This window comes from Quercus robur, chromosome 12 (assembly GCF_932294415.1).
Source record: "Quercus robur chromosome 12, dhQueRobu3.1, whole genome shotgun sequence".
Classification (NCBI taxonomy): Eukaryota; Viridiplantae; Streptophyta; class Magnoliopsida; order Fagales; family Fagaceae; genus Quercus; species Quercus robur.
The window spans coordinates 16848309-16854787 of NC_065545.1; the positions used below are offsets into that span (position 1 = coordinate 16848309).

The following is a 6479-nucleotide window of genomic DNA, read 5'->3' on the forward strand; positions in this document are numbered from 1 at the left end:
AAGTCATGTTTTGATGACAATAGAATTTGCTTACTCACCAATTAAAAGTGAATTGTGAGATAATTGATCAACTGCTTTCCTAAATTTGGGAGTGAGTGGCTACATATGTATTGTCATAAATGTTTTTCTTCCTCTGTTTTTAGGGGATGTTTTGGCATTAACATTGCTGATTTTTTGCATAGACCACTATTTCCAGAACTCTACATGCCAATCAACTTTGCTGATTTTGGCGTTAACTTTTGGCTTCAGAAGGATCGATCATACAGCAAAAAAATTGAAGCATGACCATTCTTAGTTGAGGAGCATCTGCAGTATCTACTGTAAATTTGTTGTGGTTGGCAGCATTCCACCTCATATTACTTATTTTAAAGAATGTAAAATTGCTGCACAAGTATTATATAACTGTGCTAGTTTCTCCAAGCTATGACCTTTGATTTTGTTAGCAATAAATATGTTAGGATTGCTTGAAGTATCTTATAAATCTTTAAGAAACCTAATCCTTAATTGCTTCAGTGACTCCAAATCAGTCATCACAAAGTACTTATATAAAAGGCACAACCAGAGTGCATAAAAGCTAATAATTTCTTCTCAAAGACAAACTAATAATTATGGTTCTCATACAATCTAGTAATAACAAAAGGAAAAAACCATTTATGCTAGTAGTAGGGCCACCAGATTTACTTCTTATAAACAACAAAAATTCATTGAAATTTTTGTCCACATCCAAATGAACAAAACCCAAAACAAAAAGGCTTTATAGCTTAGCTAAATTAGCTTCACAATATAAATATGTGATTTCAGTGTTTCAAGAAAGCCAAAATAGCTACATCTTGATTATGATCCCAACTAAAATAGATATGAGTCATGTTCTTTATATCTAAAATTTCATGAATAATTTCTTCAAAAAAAAAAAATCATGAACAAAGCCAGCTTCATGGTCTTCACTAATCCCTCCAGCACTCGCCTTTTCTCACTCTCAGTGATCAAAAGAAGAATAGCATACCTATAATCATGCCATTCAACCTGACAAAAGAACAAAAGAGCGATTTCATTGATAAACATGTATCAAAATCTCCAATTAACAGCAAGCATGGGTAAAGCCATAAGATGATTATCATTACTAATTATGTAAGTTTGTTGAGGGTTTAGCTTAGGAACTTCCATCTTAAGAACTCAGCTAAGGGACCAAAATTAAAAGTGAAATACACAGCAGATCATATGGTCCAAATGTTCATGAGATGTATTTAATTTGAGATGACTAATTTCCTAAATTTGAGAGAGACAAAATTTGATTGAAATTTCTACTTGCCTCTTATTCATTCCTTGCTATATTTAAATACACTTTTGATAACAATAACAACCAATTCAAATAATTCAATCAATTCAAACAGTTGTAACAATTAGTTAAGTAAGATAACAACAATATCCTACAACCAACCTAATCACCTAATCTCTCTAACACAAATTGAAAGAATGCAGCTGAAAGATACTTTGTAAATATGTCATAACACAAGTTATGAGATTTCGGCCAGTCACAATTTGTATAATCCCAATCAAGAGGACCCACTGCAATCTTGCTAAATTCATCTGCACTTGCTTCTATGCCAAAAAAAATGTATCCATTTTGACTAAGAAAAGGATTATCATTAGTGCTAGAAATTAAATCACACAGTCAATAGAAATCCCCAAAAATCCAAAACTGGAAAAAATTACCCATTCTGCAAAGTACAAGAAATTTATGGAGTCGCCATAACTGATATTGTTCAGCCACATCAAACCCCATCGATGAATATAGATCACTAGTAGAAGTATAGAACAAATCAAACCCCAAGGGATAAGCCTACCTTAACCCTGCTCTCCTCTTACCCAATGGATACAAAAGAGAGAACTCACCTATCAAAAAAAAAAAAGAGAACTCACCTCCTTGCGAAGTCCAATGTAGGAAGCAGTCTAGGAATCGCAGATAAATCTAGTCGGCACTGGCGATAACTGTACCAGCGGGGATTTTAGGGATTTTCGATGAGAAAAAGGCTAGTATCGTTGGAACCGAAGATTCGGGCTAGTGGCTATGCCATTTCCGTGAAGACAGAGCTTCATCAACTTCTCTACACCCAATTCTCTCCAAAACCCAACCTTGCTCTCTAATCTATGTCTAAAAAGCGCTCTACGAGGCGTGTGGGTTTGGCTTCAAATGGTGAGTTGATGTTTTTTCTTCAATTTTGCTAATGGGTCTAAGTTAGGTATGCTAGCAGCGGTGACGATGAGGTTGAGGGATGCATGGAGGTTGAAAGAGTGGTGGAGGCGAGAGAGACACCGGTTGAAGTGGGAGAGAAAGAGAGAGGAGAGAGTGCTTTACTGAAATTCAAATTGGGGAAGCTAAAATGAAAAGAAAAGTGGGCACACAGATTGCCAGCATGGATTGGTGAGGTGTCAAAGGCTTAAGCCATTAGATTAAATCTATGGCTAAGAATTTAGGTATTCCACCCCGTACGGGATATGAATCCGTCTTTTTCTTATGTTTTGCTTTTCCCATGCTTTGACAAAATCCTTGTTACAAACTTACATATACACAATAAATAATATTTAGCCAAAAAAAAAAAATACACAAGACAAAAACAATGCATTCAAGAGGTAAATTGCGAGAGCTCATCTTAGTCAAGTTTCTCAATGATCCTCATATAGACTTGGTAAAAAAAATTGTCTTAAGACCCAATTGTTCCAAGTATTCAAAGAAAAAATTATAGGTATGGGTAACCCATGCTTCCTTTGTGACAATAGCCCCAAGTGACTTACATCGACAGTTTGAAAAACATTAGTATAGGTCCTGGCAGTTTTGTAACCCTATACCGACACTTTTTTAAAAATGAAAACTGATGTACTAAATTGAACCTATACTAGCGGTTTTAAACTGCCTCTATAGAAATTTTTATATTTTTCTAGTATAGCCTTTAACGACAGTTTTGTAACCCTATGCTAGCACTTTTAACCCTATAGCGATGGTTTGAAAATTGTCATAATAGAACATTTAAAAAAAAAAAAAATCATTATTTTAAACCTATAGCAGTGGTTTTAAAACCACCATAATCGGTCATTTGAAAAAAAAAAAAATCTTTATGTAAAACCTATAGCGGCAGTTTTAAAACTGTCATAATAGGTCTTCAATATGAGCAAACCTATAGTGGCGGTTTTAAAACCGCCATAATAGGTCATTTAAAATACTAAAAAAAAAAAATTAATTTCAAACCTATAACGGTGGTTGGAAACCGTCGTTGTAGCTCTACCTGTTGTAGCAGTTTTTTAAAACACCACAATAGAGTATCTATAGCAACGGTTTAAAAAGCACTAGCTTTAAACTACCGTAATAGGTCAACCTATTGTGGCAATTTCTAAAAGTGATGTATTAGACCTCCTATAGTGGTGGTTTTCAAAACCGCTTGGAAAAAAACATGACTGTAATAACCTAATACTTATAATTTGTTATAAAAATGTCATGGACATAACATTTCTTTTGTGAAAATGTTAAGTCATCTTGTTGTCGTCACAATATTTTCAAATCTGATAAGCTATTAATACTTTACAAGTCAAAATAAAATATAACAAAATTATAAAGGTATTATGAAAATGTTGTGCTATTTTGTTGTGTTTTTAGAAAATTTTTATTGGTTTAGTCAATTTTGTTGAGCCAAAATTCACCATTTCACATACAATTTTCTTGAATTGACTTTTTTTTTTTTTTTCTTTACGCAGCATTTTAAGTAAAAACACATAGTTTTACATTAAAAATAAATAAATAAACAATAAAAGAAGGTACCAAAAAAAAAAAAAAAAAAACACATTGATGATGCTATAATCATCAGTCGAGTAGGTTCATCCAGATAGGTCAACATGTACTTCATCTCTGTACCTACAATGTCGTGAAAGGAATCCTCTTTGGATGGTCATCGGTGTGGTGCCGACCACTGAGTCTCCGATGGTAAAGTCAGCGTATTGAGGCTAAAAGAAGTTATGAGAACTAGAAGTATCAGAGCTATAGTGTATGTGCATATGAGAATGTACCTTGTCTGGTTCTAAAAAGTGTTTATATATGGCTCCATTGCGTCTAGCCGTTGTGGCCTTTATTGTGGCTTTAGTGCTTCTTTTGTAATGCCTTTGGGCTCATTAATGTGGGTTTTGATGAGCTTCCAACGATCTAACAGCTAGTTTGTAACTATCCGAGATATTGAACCCTCTATTTAATGGCTTACCTTCCTTCGTCCACGAGGTGGAGGGGTGGACGATGGGACTTAATGGGTTCGTTTGGGCAAGGAGGTTCATTGGGCCTATTAGTTGCCCTCCCCACCCCCCCCCCCTAGGTTCTATGGTCGTCCTTACATGTCATGACAACCATTAGAAGATGAAAGGTTTCTTGCTCAGACATGACTCTTGGGGTTCCGTTCCGCATTTAACACGTAGCGGTGGCACCATACGTGTCGTGGCCACGTGGTACGTTCTGATTGGTGGATTTGATGCTCCACTCATATGTCTTTTGGGTTTCCCACTGGTTTTCAGTTTTTCGTGCCCTGTTCTTTTAAACTTTCTTTTCTCTTTCTTCTCCACTTTCTTTCTTTTGCGCCATTGTTGCCCTATGTCTCTTCTTCTTCGAGCTTTTTTTCCTACATTCCCCTTTCTGGGATTGTTCCTTTGAGGTACGATTTCTTCCCCCTTTCTTTATTTTTTTTGTTGCGAAGATTATTTGCAAGAGTCACTGGGTCTTTTCTTTTCTGCTTTAGGTCTTGGAATTCTACCCCTCTCTTCCTTTCTTTTGGGTTCCATGGTTGATAGCTCTGAGGTTAGGATACTTTTCCCCTCTATTTCATTTCTCTTTGCACGTTTAGAGGCTTCCCTAGGAGTTTCTCATTCTTTTTGCCCTTTAGTTGAAGATTTTGTGTTTGAGGGCAGTGGCTTAAGTTTAGTGTTGGCCGATCTGCTTCCCTTACTTCGTCAATCGGTTAATTGGTTTAAGGATTTAGTGGGTGAGCGAAGAGTTATGTCGAAGGTGAGGTCCAGTGAGCTAGAAACGGGATTGTCGTCTAGCGATGACCCTATTGAGATGGAGGAGGATACCACCACTTCTGACCCAAGGGAGGTCAGAGCTTTCTCTACCCTTGGGGAGGCGTGTGGTCTAGACAGTGAAACCCTTTCCGGGTTTAAGGATAGTTTCCAATTCCCCAAGAGGGTTAGGGTTCGTCTTCCTCATAAAGAGGAATGAGCTTGCCATTTTTCGTTTAGGGAAGTGTGCTTCTATAAGGCCGCTTTCCAATGCGGTCTTAGGTTTCCCGTCCATCTATTTATTATGGAGCTTTTGAGCCATTTCAACATCACTCCTAGGCAACTTATGCCAAACTAATGGAGGATTGTAATCAACTGTATGGAGATATGGCTAGCCGTCACTGAAGGAGACATGATTAGGGTGGACAAGTTCACATACCTGTACCATTTGAAGGAGTCAAAAGAGTATGGGTACTACGAGCTTGTGCCCTGGGTCAGGAAGGCTAGGATCGTCATCGATCTGCCCTCGTCCTTCAGATACTGGAAATCTAGGTTCTTTTTTGTGTCTGGGGACGATTGGGAGACTCCTTCCAATGAACTCTGGGGTGACATTCCTAGGTTGCTTCGTCATTGGAGAGCCCTGAGTCTAGGTGCATCGTCCTTCTGCAAGTCCCTTTTCCTTCTTCTTTGCTCTTTTTCTTTCTATTTTTTAATCATTGCTAACCTTTCTGTTTGTTGTGTCTGGGCATTTAAGAAGTGTCAAAAGCTCAAGAGCAGATAAAGGAGGCGCATAGAAGCAGCTACTAAGTACGCTAAGACAATTGATGACTTTGATGACCTGGTTGATCCGAGAACCTTGGCTTATCATTGCCTAGGTCCAGAGCCTTCCTCCTACGTCCTATGCGCCATCGACTTTTTTTTTTTTTACAAGTCTGTCTTCCGTAGAGATGATGACGAAGTTTAACCAGGAGATGTATGCCAAGATGAGAGCTAAGAAGAACGAGTCTCTTTCCAACCTCGGGAAGAGGGTGGTGCGTGTCGTAGAGAAAGGGACTCTCGTCACTCCAGTTACCTCCGTCCCTGAGGTGACGAGGACTGCTTCCCCCTCCACCTTGGTAAGAGAGATTACCCCCACGCCCGAAGAGGCAGCACGTGGCAAATAAAGGAAAAGAGAAGGCTGACTCACACTCGTCTAGCATTTGGGACGATGCCGACCTGGCATTGACGAAGGCACAGGATGCCTTCACCACTGAGGAGCTCAATGTCCTATTTGGCATGCCTTCCAACGAGATTGTAGGTCGTCACATCCACAAGCTCGTCCAGGTAATGTATTTGTACAATTTACCTTCCCCTTTTCTCTTCTTTTGCATGGGTCTAAAAGTTGGATCTTCTTTTCAGGTACTAGGAGAGACCATTCACGTTGCTTCGAAGTACTTAAGCCAAGAGGCAAA

The 6479-nt window shown here is 38.3% G+C and overlaps 1 long non-coding RNA gene across 1 annotated transcript; it reads right to left on the minus strand.

Moving 5' to 3' along the window:
• Positions 1–734: 734 nt before the first annotated feature.
• Positions 735–2393, minus strand: LOC126710010 (uncharacterized). The gene is made up of 2 exons (XR_007649551.1): positions 1921–2393; positions 735–1023 (listed from the first exon to the last, which is right to left on the minus strand). It is a non-coding gene; the product is annotated as an uncharacterized LOC126710010 (long non-coding RNA).
• Between the last annotated feature and the right edge of the window lie 4086 nt (positions 2394–6479).